The sequence below is a fragment of the Phalangium opilio genome, unplaced genomic scaffold (genome assembly GCF_054372755.1).
Source record: "Phalangium opilio isolate 3A_F unplaced genomic scaffold, DU_Popi_V2 ptg000009l_1, whole genome shotgun sequence".
Lineage (NCBI taxonomy): Eukaryota > Metazoa > Arthropoda > Arachnida > Opiliones > Phalangiidae > Phalangium > Phalangium opilio.
Genome location: NW_028324146.1, coordinates 11,425,749 through 11,441,595, shown reverse-complemented (window position 1 = coordinate 11,441,595; position 15,847 = coordinate 11,425,749). Strand labels below are relative to the sequence as shown.

Genomic DNA, 15,847 nt, shown 5'->3' with positions numbered 1-15,847 from the left:
AAGCCAGAATGGGAAGATTATGATATTAAAACCTACCGGAAAGGATGTAAGTATCTATTTTAAAGATAAACATAAAGCAATTTCTTTGTAAATATGAATTCAGTGAATACATTACGCCTTTAAACTGATCCCTCAGTAAAATATAATTGTTTTACTTTAAGTGACATTTTCTCGTGCACGAGAACTATGCAGCAAAGCTGAAGTAACATCAGATCTAGGAAATGAAACAGATTTAGGAAGAGGAAAGCGATCCAGGAACAAGAAACGACACCATTCTAGCAGCAGCAATGACGAAAACAGTGATAACTCTAAGAAGAGAAAGCTATCTAAAAATAGAGATGAGAAATCAAATACAAGTAGTTATTATCATTTTAAATAAATTATTAATAGTTTTAATCATGAAATTAAATATTAGATATGGACAAACCAAATGAAAAATCCAAGCATAAAACAAGAACATTACCTCAACCACCCCGGTTCAAACCAAATAAGGAAATGGAGTGTAAGACGTCTAAAAAATTTTAATAATGCATCTTAATTGTAGTTTTTTCGAAAACTTATTTTAAAATATAGCTTCCGGCGCTAAGCCAAATGAGACTGCTGCTTTGCCCGGAATTAGCGGCGAAAAAGAAAGTAGTTCTGACCCAAAGGAACAAGACATATACAATAATGACTCATGCCACAAATTAAAAGAAATACTCCCAAAGAGAAATCTCGGAAATCAAGCTCAAACAAGCAAAGGATTTTCTCCGGATTTCCGTCAAATATTTCGCGTTGTGTGAGGATCGATCCCCACAAGCTAATTCTACGTGCAATAAGAATACTGAGAGATGGCCATGTCGAAGTACGGCACAACTTGAGAAGGGAGCAAAATACCTGAATAAATTCCGTTACATTTTATTTTTTCCCAATTGGTTCTTCAACGAGACTGCGTCGACTACAATTGAGAAATTAACAAGACGGCCCAAGGGCTCGTAATAGTAGCCATATCGTACGAGTGAATAGCCCCTCTATACCCTACCCTAATGATTGGATAATAGAGCTCGGCATTTTCGATCAATTATCCACTTTATTTTATCTTTATCCATACCCGAAAATTATCCACAGAACTTACATGTTAAATCGTATTGTAATCCACAAATTTGTTTATAAATAATCGGTTATCCACCAATTTGTGGATAATTGATCGAAAATGCCGAGCTCTAGTGGATAACTCCTCTATACCCTACCCTAATGAGTGGATAACTCCTCTATACCCTACCCTAATGAGTGGATAACTCCTCTATACCCTACCCTAATGAGTGGATAACTCCTCTATACCCTACCCTAATGAGTGGATAACTCCTCTATACCCTACCCTAATGAGTGGATAACTCTTCTATACCCTACCCTAATGAGTGGATAACTCCTCTATACCTTACCCTAATGAGTGAATAGCGCTATCTTTTTCTATGCTTAATTGATTTACCGTGCATAAAATCAGAGTTAATAACCCCTCGATTCCCTACTCTAAACAGTGATTAAATTATAACCGTATAAATCTACTTATGCTGTAATTCTAATATTCCGGCGAATCGAAGAACAGATAGTTTTTAGTGATAATCCCCTCGATGAGTTTACAACATAGACTTATGCCGATGCACACTTATCGCATCTTATAAATTTCTAACAAGGACTTATGCCCAGAAACTTTTGAAAGAGAAAGTTTAGTTATAGTGATTACGCATTTTAGTGATTATCCCCTCGAATTACCTTTAGCAATGCTAAAATGATCAAACGCATAACGCTCATTTAACACTATGTTAGCTCTATCTAAACCCACATTTGAATTCACCGCTAAAACGTTCCAGTCAAACATAACATAGATGACGATAGCTACCGAACGAGAACGAAACACATGAGGAGCGCGGTAGAAAACGGGGAAAATCGTTATGTATTTAATTGGCACATAAATAAAATGAAAATAAATATAAAAACCCCAAACATACAAATTCATAAGTATCCGACCCCACAGATAAAAATTCAAAAGTATCCGACCCCACAGATAAAAATTCAAAAGTATCCGACCCCACAGATAAAAATCCAAAAGTATCCGACCCCACAGATAAAAATTCAAAAGTATCCGACCCCACAGATAAAAATTCAAAAGTATCCGACCCCACAGATAAAAATTCAAAAGTATCCGACCCCACAGATAAAAATTCAAAAGTATCCGACCCCACAGATAAAAATTCAAAAGTATCCGACCCCACAGATAAAAATTCAAAAGTATCCGACCCCACAGATAAAAATTCAAAAGTATCCGACCCCACAGATAAAAATTCAAAAGTATCCGACCCCACAGATAAAAATTCAAAAGTATCCGACCCCACAGATAAAAATTCAAAAGTATCCGACCCCACAGATAAAAATTCAAAAGTATCCGACCCCACAGATAAAAATTCAAAAGTATCCGACCCCACAGATTAAGAGGTACCCCACCCCACATCACCCCGACATTTTAGAGATAAAAATAAATAATAAAAAACTCGGGGTTTCTATTAAGTCTCTATGGCTCGATGGTAGAATGTTTGTCTGCTACGCCAACGACCCGGGTTCGATTCCCGGCTGCGATCCGAAAAAAATTTTAATTAAAATTAAATCTCTAACCGAGCCCAGTTACCCCTATGGGTGGGTTGTGGTAATATAAAGTTCCTTTTAAGCTAAAATCTGACGATAACGAAAGCGAAAACTCCGGCCACATGTACTACTACTAGTACTACTACTACTACTACGGCTCGGGTCAAACTAAGAGCCTATCGTATACTACGATATGGCTAAAAAGAAATAATAATGCACGAGGAAACAGCAAAATACTATAGAGCACCCTTCATTGAAGTAAGTTTAAAGCATTTCAGATTTACTACTGTTCAAAGATACTGGTCCAATCTCAAGGACTGACTTGAGCAAAGATAATTCGCTGATTAGTTTCTTCTTTTGACTTTCATACACTTCAGCTGAGTACTTTTATATTTTTTACCAGATATCGCCCTATGTTTTTTCGAATGAACAAGGGGAGATAACTGGCTACATGATTAAATTCCTGCATGTTCTACAAACACTCGACAACATCAAGTAATAAAGCTTAACGTTATTGGTCTGCTATTATGTTTTTCGTAGTAACCGCAAGCATTGAAAACTTTCTCAGCGTTACAGTTTTCCCTAATGTAGATCAGTTTGTGGGAGAAAAAGTTAATAATACGTGGAATGGTCTTCTAGGAATTCTCAAAGAGAAATGTACAATTAAACATTTATTTCTAACCAAAGATTCATCCTCGATACTAAGAATATGTTCACATGACTGTCGCTTTTTACCTCTCCGAGTGACGTATGTCACGGAGAGGTATTACACCGGCCGGGTCTGTGTGTCTGTCTGTGTGTCTGTCAGACCCCACGTGACCGCGTTCGCAGTTTGCGTATCGGAGCAAACAAATACCCGATTTCCGGAACGCGTTCGCGGTTCACGGAAATTTGGCCATTCATCTACCAACACCAGTCTTTACTAACTGGCTTCTAAGGTCCAGAATCTGCTAGTCTTTGTCCATCCCACATGGACACTAGTCTTTACTTGCAAGCTTCCAAGCACAACCATCTTCTGTTCTTCGTCAATTTCACCTTGACACCAGCTTCTATGCACCACCATCTTCTGTTCTTCGTCAATTTCACATTGACACCAGCTTCTATGCACCACCATCTTCAGGTCTTTGTCTATTCCACATGGACGCCAGTCAGTCCATTCTGGCTTCTTTTAGTTCGTCATCGTTTGGTTTCAAGATGTACGCGGCGATCGGCTAAGGTTACGAGAAACGTCTAGCCTCCCTATGGCAGGGCTTCCACCATCGGTTCACGCGAATGCGTTTTTATCTATTATTTTAATGGAAACGAATCGTATGTATACCCCAAAATTTGAAGAAAGCGGGCAAGAGGGGTACCCTTCACTTTAAACGTCAATATTAGCAAAGTTTCGAAAGATAATAGGTACAACTTCATTTTAAACGATTTAACTATTTTTAAAGTTATTTACTGGCGATTAAAATAAATAATATCATTTATATTTAATTAATTATTTAAGATAAACTTATTTCTATGTACTGACACAAGTGAGATTTAATATAGAACGGTAATGAAGATTGCATCTGAATCGAAACACTACACGTATATCAAAGTTAATATAAAGCGATTAGGATGAAAAGATCTCTTACAAAACGATAACATTTTCTTTTTGCAGAATATTAAATGGAAATACTTAAATATTTTTCGGCATTACGATTCTTTTAGTAGTTGTGTAGCTATAAAGCTCTGTTTCATCTCAATATTCCAAAAACATCTTGTGATATTAACATTTAAAATTTGGTGTTTACTTTTTAATTCATCTTTACTACATTTATATATAGTGTAAACGTAACTTCATTAAATAATAAGGATGTTAATACTTCATCTCTCCATACGTGTTAAAACGACTGGATCCATGAGATAAGATAACCTAGATCTTAACCATAATTAACCTTGTTTCATGTCCTCTTATAGGAGGTCTTAACGGTTCAGAGGGAGCCGAAAGTTAAATACAAATTTAAGTGATAGATATTAGGTCCTCATTAGAATTATTGAAGATACGCAGGAAATTATTAAACGCTTTAAATCAAATGATCATGGCAATATCTCGCCGATTAGAACTTTGTATTTCCGGTTTGTCTCATTGGCTTGCGGACCTGTGTTTGGAAAGTAAATTCGTCTCGGCTCGGAGAGGTTTATTTTGGTTTCCCAACTTGTTTATTTATAATTCATGCTTAACGAAATTTCGTGTTCTGGTTGATATAATGTAAATAGCATGTTTTGTCATTTTAATGTTAAATTGTCGTAGAAATACTTAGGGCAAAGTTTATTGGAAACTTGAGGCCTTTTCGGACGATGCAATTAAATTTTGACTCAAGTAGATGGGTCAAAAGGTTTAAGCGTCTGAATAGGCCCAAAGTAGCTTGAGTCTTATATGGAGATGAGTTATCACTTAAAATGGGAGGATTAATTGATAATGCGAGTCTTGCCATATTCTTAGAGTAATAAGAGTTAGTTCTTGGTCAACTTCTTTCAATAATAATTGAGTTCAACGTTTAAACAGGAGGGAGATTTTGCGATAAATCCATTAATATTAAACCCTGATCGTTTCAATACTTTTCCATCTTCGCACCCATTTTGGTTGGTATCGTTCCTTTCAACCGAATTCCCAATGGACCGAAATCCCATTCGACCGAATATCCCGCAATGATTTTAGATTTCCAGCCCAATGGCTTTATTCCCGATGGACCGAAATCCCAATCGTCCGAATATGCCCCTAAAAAATACATGAATATAACTTGAAACTCTGTAGCCGTCAGCGATTCGGTGGTGTAGTGGATACGATGTTGGACTGCGAAGCGATAGGTTGTTGGTTCGAATCTCCGAAAGGTATGTTAATAATATTAAAGGTAAATGTTTCGTGATACTAATTAAAACGCTCACTTTCATTCCTTTCAAGGCAAGAGATATATAGTATTAATAAACAAATTGTGCTTAAAATGAAGTACAGTCTTAATGGTAGTTCCATCAATGTCTTTAAATTTTAAATTAAAATTTTAATATTTTGGTTTCGGGTGGGTTAGGTTAGGTTAGGTTAGGTTATGTTAGGTTAGCTTAGGTTAAGTTAGGTTAGCTTAGGTTTGGTTTGGTTAGGTTAGGTTAGCTTAGCTTAGCTTAAGTTAGGTTAGGTTAGGTTAGCTTAGGTTAGGTTAGCTTAGGTAAGGTTAGGTTAGGTTAGGTTAGCTTAGGTTAGCTTAGGTTAGCTTAGGTTAGGTTAGGTTAGGTTAGCTTAGGTTAGCTTAGGTTAGCTTAGGTTAGCTTAGGTTAGCTTAGGTTAGCTTAGGTTAGGTTAGGTTAGGTTAGGTTAGGTTAGGTTAGGTTAGCTTAGGTTAGTTTAGGTTTGGTTTGGTTTGGTTTGGTTTGGTTTGGTTTGGTTCCAATAATTCGTTGACACCTTTTCCAAAATATGCTCCTTTTAATTAGCTACCACCTTTTCCAAAACATTTTCCTACTAATTAGCTGCCACATTTTCCAAAATATTCTCCTTTTAATTAGCTACCACCTTTTCTAAAACATTCTCCTATTAATTAGCTGCCACCTATTCCAAAATATTCTCCTATTAATTAGCTGCCACCTTCTCCAAAATATTCTCCTATTAATTAGCTGCCACCTTTTCCAAAATATTCTCCTATTAATTAGCTGCCACCTTTTCCAAAATATTCTCCTATTAATTAGCTGCCACCTTTTCCAAAATATTTCTACTATTGCTAATAAATTGTTCGTGGTAGGAGGCGGGCTTTTAATACTCATATAAATAATCTTTTTACCTCCAAACAAGGTTGGGCTGGGTTAGGTTAGGTTACGTTTGGTTAGGTTAGGTTAGGCTAGGATAGGTGAGGTTCGCCGTAATTAAAACGTAGTTAAAATAAGTGCAGTAATACATTTTCAACACACATTTATTTTAACAATAATAATTTGTGAAATTAAAAATATATTTAATGCAAAACCACACAGTATGTCTTCTTCCAGTTCATTGGAATTTCGGTCCAATGGGACTATAACAAAATCGCACCTTTGGCTACGTTCGGTCGAATGGGACCCCAAAAAAAACCTCCTTCTGTCGAATGGGAATTCGGTTCAATGGGACCAAAGCTTTTGGTTTATTAGAGCGCAAATACTATTTGGAACAAACCAAGAAAATGAAAACGATATTTTCTCTGTGGTCAATAAATGGGTAACTTAGCCTTTCATAATTTCCATATAGCATTGTTACCAAAGACGTAAAGTTTCACATTCTTAAAGTTTATCAGTCTTCATAACTACGGGAAATGAGATTTCTGTTGTAGATTGAACAGCATATTTTAGGCAAAATAATGTTGAATTTTGCTTTTTAATTCCTTCGCATCTTGAAGCGGTTGACATGTTTATCTAAAAGTTCACATCAAATGTATCTAGGTAATTGTGTGGTCCGTTGGTGTCATTCTGCTGATTTACATGACTGGAAAACTAAACTCTAAATACGTGAATGGGAAATCGGAACTGCCCTTCATGTTTTTGTTGCAATGTCTTCTGGGAACGAGAAGGAGTAATAAAGTAATACTACGCTTGTAACTAACATAAATTTCAATTTCAGGTCCCCAAAGTTTGAATTGCAACGGAGTCTCTCGTTTCCTTTCGGTTTCGTGGAGTCTGGCGTCTTTCGTTCTATTGGTTTTCGTATCCTCGGAAATGACGTCACAGTTTTCGAGCAAATCGGAAGCATTTCCCTTCGACACCATCGACGATGTGTTTCACTTTCCCAATGCGAAACCTTTGTTGGTACAAAACTCGGCATATACCAGTTTCGGTCAGGTCAGGTTGATATGAGAATTACACTTCACTTTCTCATTCCCTTTAAATTAGTGTTTTTTTAATTTCTTTAGAAAAACGCGTTGATTGACACGGCATATGCGGAAGTAATAAAGCGAGCAGATGCAAACCCAAATTCGTTTCATCAGACATTTGCCTCTTTAACAATTAACGACGACATTCATTCAGAAATTGAAAATCGGCAAAAATTTATAATTTCTGGGGGTGACTTTCACTGGAAAATTATCAAGGCCCGGTATGGAAAGACAGGAAGTTGCAAAATGAAACTAAGCCAGACTTTAATGATAGCCCCCGGGCGTGTGGTTTTTCAAGAAAAACATTTCGCAAACTCTGATAGAGACCATCAACAAAAGGTTAGAGCCTCCTTCAAAGTTTTGGATGTTTATGGTGGAACTAATTTCACCGTATTTTCCAGGTTGCGCCAACTGACCGAGGGCGATTGCTTCGAGGATCTGAACCCGTCTTGGAAGAATGAATTGCATCCCTGTCAGAAAACGGAAACCCCTGATGCGTTCGTCGCCATCAGCGTCTCCGCTTTCGTGGTCATTTTCCGCGTCTGTCTCTTCGGGTTCTCCGCATCCCTCATCAGTCTCGTTCTCGAAATATATGTTGACATGTTGAAAAGTTAACACGGTAGCGTCTCACCTTTCCAGAGTCTGACCATCGGACTGACATTACTTCTACAAATAGAATAGTGTCTAGAAAAGCATATCCATCACCTACAAAATCGCTTTTTGACCATTCTCGGGTCTACTGAATATTTAAAGTACTGCAATAGTTAAGAGATGTAATTAAGCCGCTACACGGTTCCCCACTGAAATTCATGTAAGGTCCTTCAACCGTGGTCCAAAAGGACCCAATGTATTTTTACTTTGTAAATAAACTTATTTGATTAATTGCATAAAGTATCAGTTTCTTATTAAAACAAACCAAAAGTAACAATTAAAACACCTTGGATCCAAAATTTGACATTTAGGGACTTTATCATAACAACCCGGCAATGAAAAACCCTTATTTATGCTCTGTTTCCTTCAGAACTGAAGTAAACAAGATTAATGGTTCAAAAGGGTATTATAATATTCATTCATGCCACAAATTTAAAGTAAGCCTCGTAGACTCGGAAAATAAGGTGAAACACGCAAAGAGTTTCCTAAGACTGCGCTTTTTAATTTTTTGCCTGGGCGCACTCGGTATGCGAGAATTGATCCACAAAAGCTAATTTAAACTCGCCATCAAAATAATACTGCAGTTTAACATCCACAAGTGAGCGCCAACTTGAGAACGAGTTTAATTGGAAAAATACTTCATACGTTTGCAATTTCTGGGTTTTTTTCTTTTATTTTGCATTAATGCACCAAGAACAATGAATAGTAATCAGTTCAAAACCAACTATTCGGCCCCTTTAATTCTGAGAGAGCGGTAGCTCTCTTAGATAAGACTTCATAATACCCTTAATGTATAAGGGTGGTTTTTTGATTGGATGTAACTTTTTTTGTATTAAGTTTACTGTTTTGAAAACTTTCCACAGAACTACAATTTGGGCCCTAAATATGTGGTTAAAATTTCAAAAAGATCCATCCATTAGTTTTTCTTATAACAAATAAAGTTGCTAAGGGTGGTTTTCGTTTCCATAAAATTCATCACACCTTTTGTTGAAAAACAGGAATTTTTCCCATAGAAATAACATGGGAAATTTTCAGAAAAAAACGATCCGGTTACTCCGAGGTTAGAAAAACTATACGTTTGTTAGTTTTGGGAACGGTCTTAAATGAAAGGTACAACATTTTTCATTCCGCTAAGCGATTTTCATGGAAAATAATTAAGTTTAAGTATTAATTTTGATAACATTTAGAACATAACTCGATTTGCGATTTTATATCATGGATACACTAATTTACTAGAAAATATCAGCGCGATTAAAATTGGCCTTTTTTAACGCTTAGTTGCCTCATAATAATTTGAGAGTTTCTTCATAATGCTTTTTGGATGAAATGGCCTATAGAGAGCGCGATAAGACGGCTTTAATAATGCCGCGCAGCCGCCGTGACGTTGAAACGGCGATAGTTTAAGTTGGCGACGCCATCAAAATACTGGAGTCTAAATCGTCGCCTTAAATAGCATTTATGAACTTTGTGAAGCTTTAGGAAAGTAATTTGGTCTAATTTTAGTATTTTTAGTTGCTAAAACTTAATATTATTTAAATATAAAACGCTTAAGGAAAAAATTATCATTAAATTTGTAAATTATTGTAAATTAGTCTATTTCATTTCACTAAGCCTTGGTCAAAACAATTTCCGTACCACCGTGCTAGGATATCCTCTGTTCCTAACTTCGAAGTCGTAATTATGCTATGATTTTATACTTTGTTTATTTCGTCAACATAGGTAACAGTAGCGCTAGTTAAATCAGGATACCGTTATCTAATTTGCTCAAATCAGGGTAGAAAAAACCATGTAGTCGTGTTCTTTAGTACACATCTGCTTTTATCCGTTACGGCTATTTTCATATCTCCATTGTATTAATTAAAAAATGGCATTTCTACCCAAAAAATTGAAATATTTAATTAGGTAATACTTTATGGAAGACCACGCTTACTACAGAACAACCAACGTAACATCTTTGTTTACATTGTAAACTATTAAACACAAGAAATAGCACTGCCTTTAACGGTAATTTTCCAATGAAATAAGTAATGACTGCACACCTTATTTTGTTAGCTAATAGTCCTCATTTATTATAATTTTAGCTCAAAATGCTATAATTGACACGCTTTTAACAAGTTTTATTAATTGTGGTAATATAAATGTTCGTTTGATGGATGAAGCTCAGTTTGTTACGATGCCACTTTACGTGAGCCAACCAACAAACAATGGCTTCTAACTAAATAGACTATTGTGAGTAAATCAATTAAAGTAAATAATTTCCTAGAATGCTAAAAGTATTTTTCTTTTATTTCAACATAAAATACTTGCATCAGTTTGGGGGAGAAAATTGACCGTTAGCGTTAACATAGTTTTCTGAACATCGAATAATGGGATGTTGAAATCAGAATTTAATGCTTAACATTTGTTATTAGGTAAAAATTGAATTATAATGAAATTTTTGCGTGTCCAGTCACTATTTATAACTCAGTTTTAAAAAAACCAATGTTCCTACTGTTGTAAAACTATTGATTTCCAGAAAAACTGTTTATTTTGCCAAGGTTAGCGGGGAAATAAACTACTCCATTACAGGACCATCTAGTGCCGTCGGGTTAAATTAACCCTAACAGATATTTTGCTTTGATATGTGTGGAAATTAATTATGTGGACAAAATTTTTAACGCAAATTTATAAATAATTTATTAATTTATTCTGAAATTATTGGGAAAAAATGTTTTTTAGATGCAAATGTACGTTACCTGACCTTACCAAAAATCTCATTTCAACACAACTGTAACCGTATAGATTGAATAATTTAATAATATTCTCATTTCGAATTAATTAAATTTAAAGGGCTGTATTAACTTTTATGGGAAAAACCATTGTGGTTTATTGGACTTCTAACATGCTTTCCAAATTTTCGATATACGAACATAGCATTGCTTGTTTGAGGTTGCGTTTTTTAAAGACGTTTATAACACTATTTTGCTTAATTAAATGGTATTAATTTTGGTTTATGTCAAATAAGTACCACAGCTAAGTCGCATAGAAGTAATAATTATTAAGTCAGCAATCAACCGTAGAGTTCTACTCTACAAGGGTTTGTTGCAAGTTTGATGAACTCAGTGCAACCACCCGGGATCAAACCAAATAAATTAATTTTATTTTAAATTGAATTTTAACATATTAAATAGAATTTTTACGGCACTTAAAAAACACATTAAATCTTGAAAAATCCCCCCCCCCTTTGTATGAATTAAAAAATGGCATGCAGATAGACAAGATTTAAATGATAAATGAAAAGTGATATATGGATTTTAATGATTTTCGCAAAATGTTTTATTTATTATTTTTAGGGAATGAAATAATTGATTTTTACAAAATGAAATTATGATTTTTAAAAAATGAAATATTTATTATTTTTAGGTAATGAAGTTATGATTTTAAAAAAAGAAAATAATGATTTTTACCAAAAAAATATTTATGTTAGTTACATAAAAAAAAGAAAAAATCTACATAAAAAAACGAGAAAAGATAATTGTGATGATGCTATATATGAAACAAGATGACAAAATTATACTCTAATAAGAATGTTATTGGAACACAGGAAATTAATTTAACTATACAATACCGGCAGAAAAGCAAGTAACAAATACATAATAAGGCTACTAATCTATAACCCACCAATTTAACTTGGGAACTACAAGCATGGAGGCTTCCTACCATTAACACAGGGAGACCAAGCCACCTAGAGTGTCAAATCGTCTGTTATTTTACACTCTTAGTTGCGTGGTTTCCTTGTGCAAATGGTATGAATCCTCCTTGCGTGTAAACTATGTATACTTTGCTCATATTTATAGGGCGCCAATGTAAGTTCCTTATGCTTAAGGAACTATAGATAGTTTTCACACATGGAGGATTCATACCATTTACACCAGGAAGCCAGGCTACCTGGAGGACAAAAGCAGACAGGTTTTTGTCCTCCAGGTAGCCCGGCCTCCTGTAGTAAATGGTTTGAATTCTCCATGTTTGAAAACTATCTATATTTCGTCATTAATAATATTTGTTCCCAAATTTTACCATGTTATATGGTATTCATGTCTAACACATTAAAACTGTTAACATTTTTTCCTGTGCCCCGGGTTTAATATAATTCATCACATTTTTGTAATAACTTTAATTATTTATCTTACTTACAAAATAAAAATTAAACTGTCACTGGCGCATCCTTTTTATCGTCATCGATTTCGATATCGATGACGACATCTTGTGGGGGCTTTGGTTGCGCCCCCTCACCGACCTCCATGCCCTCAGGCGGTTTCTCCTCCTTTTTTTCTTTTCCAATAATAGAAATAGGCTATTAACTATCTTTAATGAATTTAGACTATCTGCTTGTTTGTTAAGCCATTCATTTGGTTTAACAATTATTACACACATGGAGGATTCATACCATTACACCAGAAGGCAAAGAGCTATGTGAAGGAAAAAAGCGAAAGGGGTTTTTGTCTTCCAAGTAGCCAGGCCTCCTGGCGAAAATGGTGTGAATCCTCCATTTGTGAAAACTAAATATAGTTTAGGGACTAGACTTTGGATAGAAAAAGGCCGGGTGTTTAGAATTAACTAGTCATGAGAGAGTAGAGGACGGGATAAAAAGTGTTATGCTGCCAGTCTTGCAACCACGGAGTTGTATCATTTCTTAAAATACATCTCCGTGGAAGTATCAAGAGTGAATTGTTCATATTGATTAGTTGGCTCTAACTTGTTATAATATTTAAACGACACATATAGGGCAAATAATTAACTCCATGCCTCGGACGACAGCCTATTCTGTATATACTCTGTTACAACATCGGTTGTCAGCAACCGCAAAGCTTGGTCTCTATGTAACGTAGCTTTGTACGTGCTGTCAAGAGACGAAAACCTTCAGGATCTTCAGGATTTAAAATATCCGCGAGTATCTTTAGCTCGAGTGCACGGACCTCTAGGTCTTAGTTTCAAATACGTGCAGTAGGCTGTGGCAATGTTACACGTCATAGACATTAGAATACTATTAATAACCTAGACACACTTATCGGAAGAGAAACACGCGCTTTTTGGATGCCGATTTTACGCTATTTACCCATTTCATATGCTATGGGGAAAAACAAGACGTTGGCCACTTAGCGGCGGACGGAGAAACTAAAAATCGAAATAATTCAAAAAGGCGGGAAATTTAAGTTGCGTTTTCAGCATTTTCAAACTTTTAACGCTTTTCGCATCGTAAAAATAGATGATTTACTGGATTTACTTTGAAATTTTTTTCTTGTTTTAAAGATTAATGATTTATTTTGTACATTTCAATTAAATAAAAACCTGTATTTTGGCACATATGTAAAAGTTAGTTTATAAATTTAAAAATGATTAAAATTTGCTTGGTTCCCGAATGTAGAAGCATTTCAACATCAAATAAAACATCATTTCACAGGCATGTTTTTTATTTTTGTGTGTTTTATTTCATAATTAATACTAGGTGTTTTACTGTTATTAAGATTCCCACTTTCAAACAAATTGCTATGCCGTAAATGGCTTGCTGCCATCAAACGGTCAGACTTAGCCCCCGGTAGTAATAATTTCGTTTGCGGTGATCACTTTCGGGAAAGTGACTTTCGCGTACGTGGAGACAGTAACAAACGGAAATTTCTAAAGGAAGACGCAATACCTTCATTTTTTACTTAAGATTTAATGAATCTGGTTCAAAAGTATACATAATGATTGTATAAAGTGTAATTCGGAATTCCAATACATTATACGTGATCTAATAGCGCACCTATAGCAAACATGACAAGAGAGGTTTAGCACAGAGCCATGCATTGCCTAGTTCAGTCGTGACCCAACATCTCCCACCACCAAATACATCAATCCCTGATATCTGTTTCTATAGCAATGAAGTAGTCATTAGTCAAGCTAGCAATCACCCAGAAGTAAATATTTTCACAATATTTAATGTCAGTTTTGTTAATGTTATTTGAAATAAAAAGCGTGCGGGAATTGCGGAGAACACTTCAAATGAGGTCGCGATAAATGAAGCTTCTCATATAAGCATAGATATAATTGAGAATATCGATGATGCAATGTATGCACAAGAAGATAGTGAAAATCAGGAGATGCCAAGAATTACAGACAATGACGATCATGTAGGTGGCTGAGCTTCGAATAATTACTCTATTAGTTCATTTAGTAAGTCTCTTTTATGGGTTTTTGAAGACATATTTCAGGAACCGCAGTAGTGTTCAATCTTCATCGGGTCATCAAATAGTAAAAACAGATGTTAGAAATCTCAATTATATTAAACTTGTGGTTAAATAATAACATTAAATTCACTTAAAATTAAATATTACTTAATAGAAATCTAGTCAAACATCCATGCACTCAATGGCCCTCGAATATGCACTACAAAAAGAGAAAAAAAGAATCTATCACTTCGCAAAAAACTCAAGATGGCTTATCAGACAAGGCGGCGAAAGGAGTTGAAGCTTTCTTCACTTAAAGATGTGCTCCGAGAATTGAAAAAGCAAAATCTTCTTTTAGAAGAAAATGCACTGGACATTCAAGAGCGATTCGGACCTACTGCAAAAGAAATGTTTAAAATTTTAAGACATTCAGGATTGAAAAACAAAACCAAGCAAAAATATACTCAAGAAATTCGAAGCTTTGCCATGACGGTCCACTTCTATTCGCCTAAAGCGTATGAATTTTTAAGGAAAACGTTTTGTTTGCCCCATCCAAACACCTTACGTGAATGGACAAATAAAATTGATGGCCAACCCGGGTTCACTGCCGAAAGCTTCGGGTTTATCAAATCTGAGGTGGAAAAATCAAAACATCCAATATTAATAGCGCTCTCCTTGGATGAAATGTCTATTAAAAAACATACGGAATGGACAGGAAAAGAGTTTTCCGGCTATGTTAACTTGGGGTTAGGCCATTGCGCTCAAGATTCCGATGAAATTGCAACATCAGCCCTAGTTTTCATGGCCGTTGCTATAAATGCACATTGGAAATTGCCAGTAGGCTATTTCCTGGTTCATGGAACCCCCAGCTCCATGTTGAAAACTCTGGTAACAGAGTGTATTTTCAATATACACAAAACCGGGGCTAAATGTGTCGCTCTTGTCTGTGATGGGCTAAAAAGCAACCTCACAATGGCTCAATTACTTGGAGTTATAATCTCGAAAGATTTTATACAGAGCAGTTTCCCGAACCCTGGTACTATATCGTTTTTGGCCTTGTTCTTTAGACTTTACTTGAGGTGTACACTGTTTCTGACTCAGTTATTTTACACCATTCAGCAGATACTAGTGAGAAGGTATATTTTATTCTCGACGCATGCCACATGCTGAAACTTATGAGAAATTTATGGGAGCACTATGGTGTTTTGTTTGACCAACGCACTGGCGAAGTACAAAAAAATCAACTCTTTTCTAAAGTTATATAATGTTAACAATGCGTATTTATTTAGCGAATTGACTGGGGATATGTAGCCATCTTACATAGCTACCAAGATTACGAGGGTTTAACCTTGGCAAACAAGCTTACTAAATTTCACATAAATTTTAAAAGCCAAAAAATGAAAGTAAACTTGGCAGCGCAAACCATTAGCAGCTCTGTATCGAAGAGTATAGAGTTTTTGAAGGAGGCTGGGGATCCAGTATTCCAAGAAAGTGGCCCAACATCAAAATTTATATCATGTATTGATAGGTAGATAG

The 15,847-nt window shown here is 35.5% G+C and overlaps 1 long non-coding RNA gene across 1 annotated transcript; it reads right to left on the bottom strand.

The window, feature by feature from the left end:
* Positions 1-13,726: 13,726 nt before the first annotated feature.
* LOC149714371 (uncharacterized) lies at positions 13,727-15,847 on the bottom strand. Its single transcript, XR_016369382.1, has 3 exons — positions 15,016-15,847; positions 14,776-14,942; positions 13,727-14,708 (listed from the first exon to the last, which is right to left on the bottom strand). It is a non-coding gene; the product is annotated as an uncharacterized LOC149714371 (long non-coding RNA).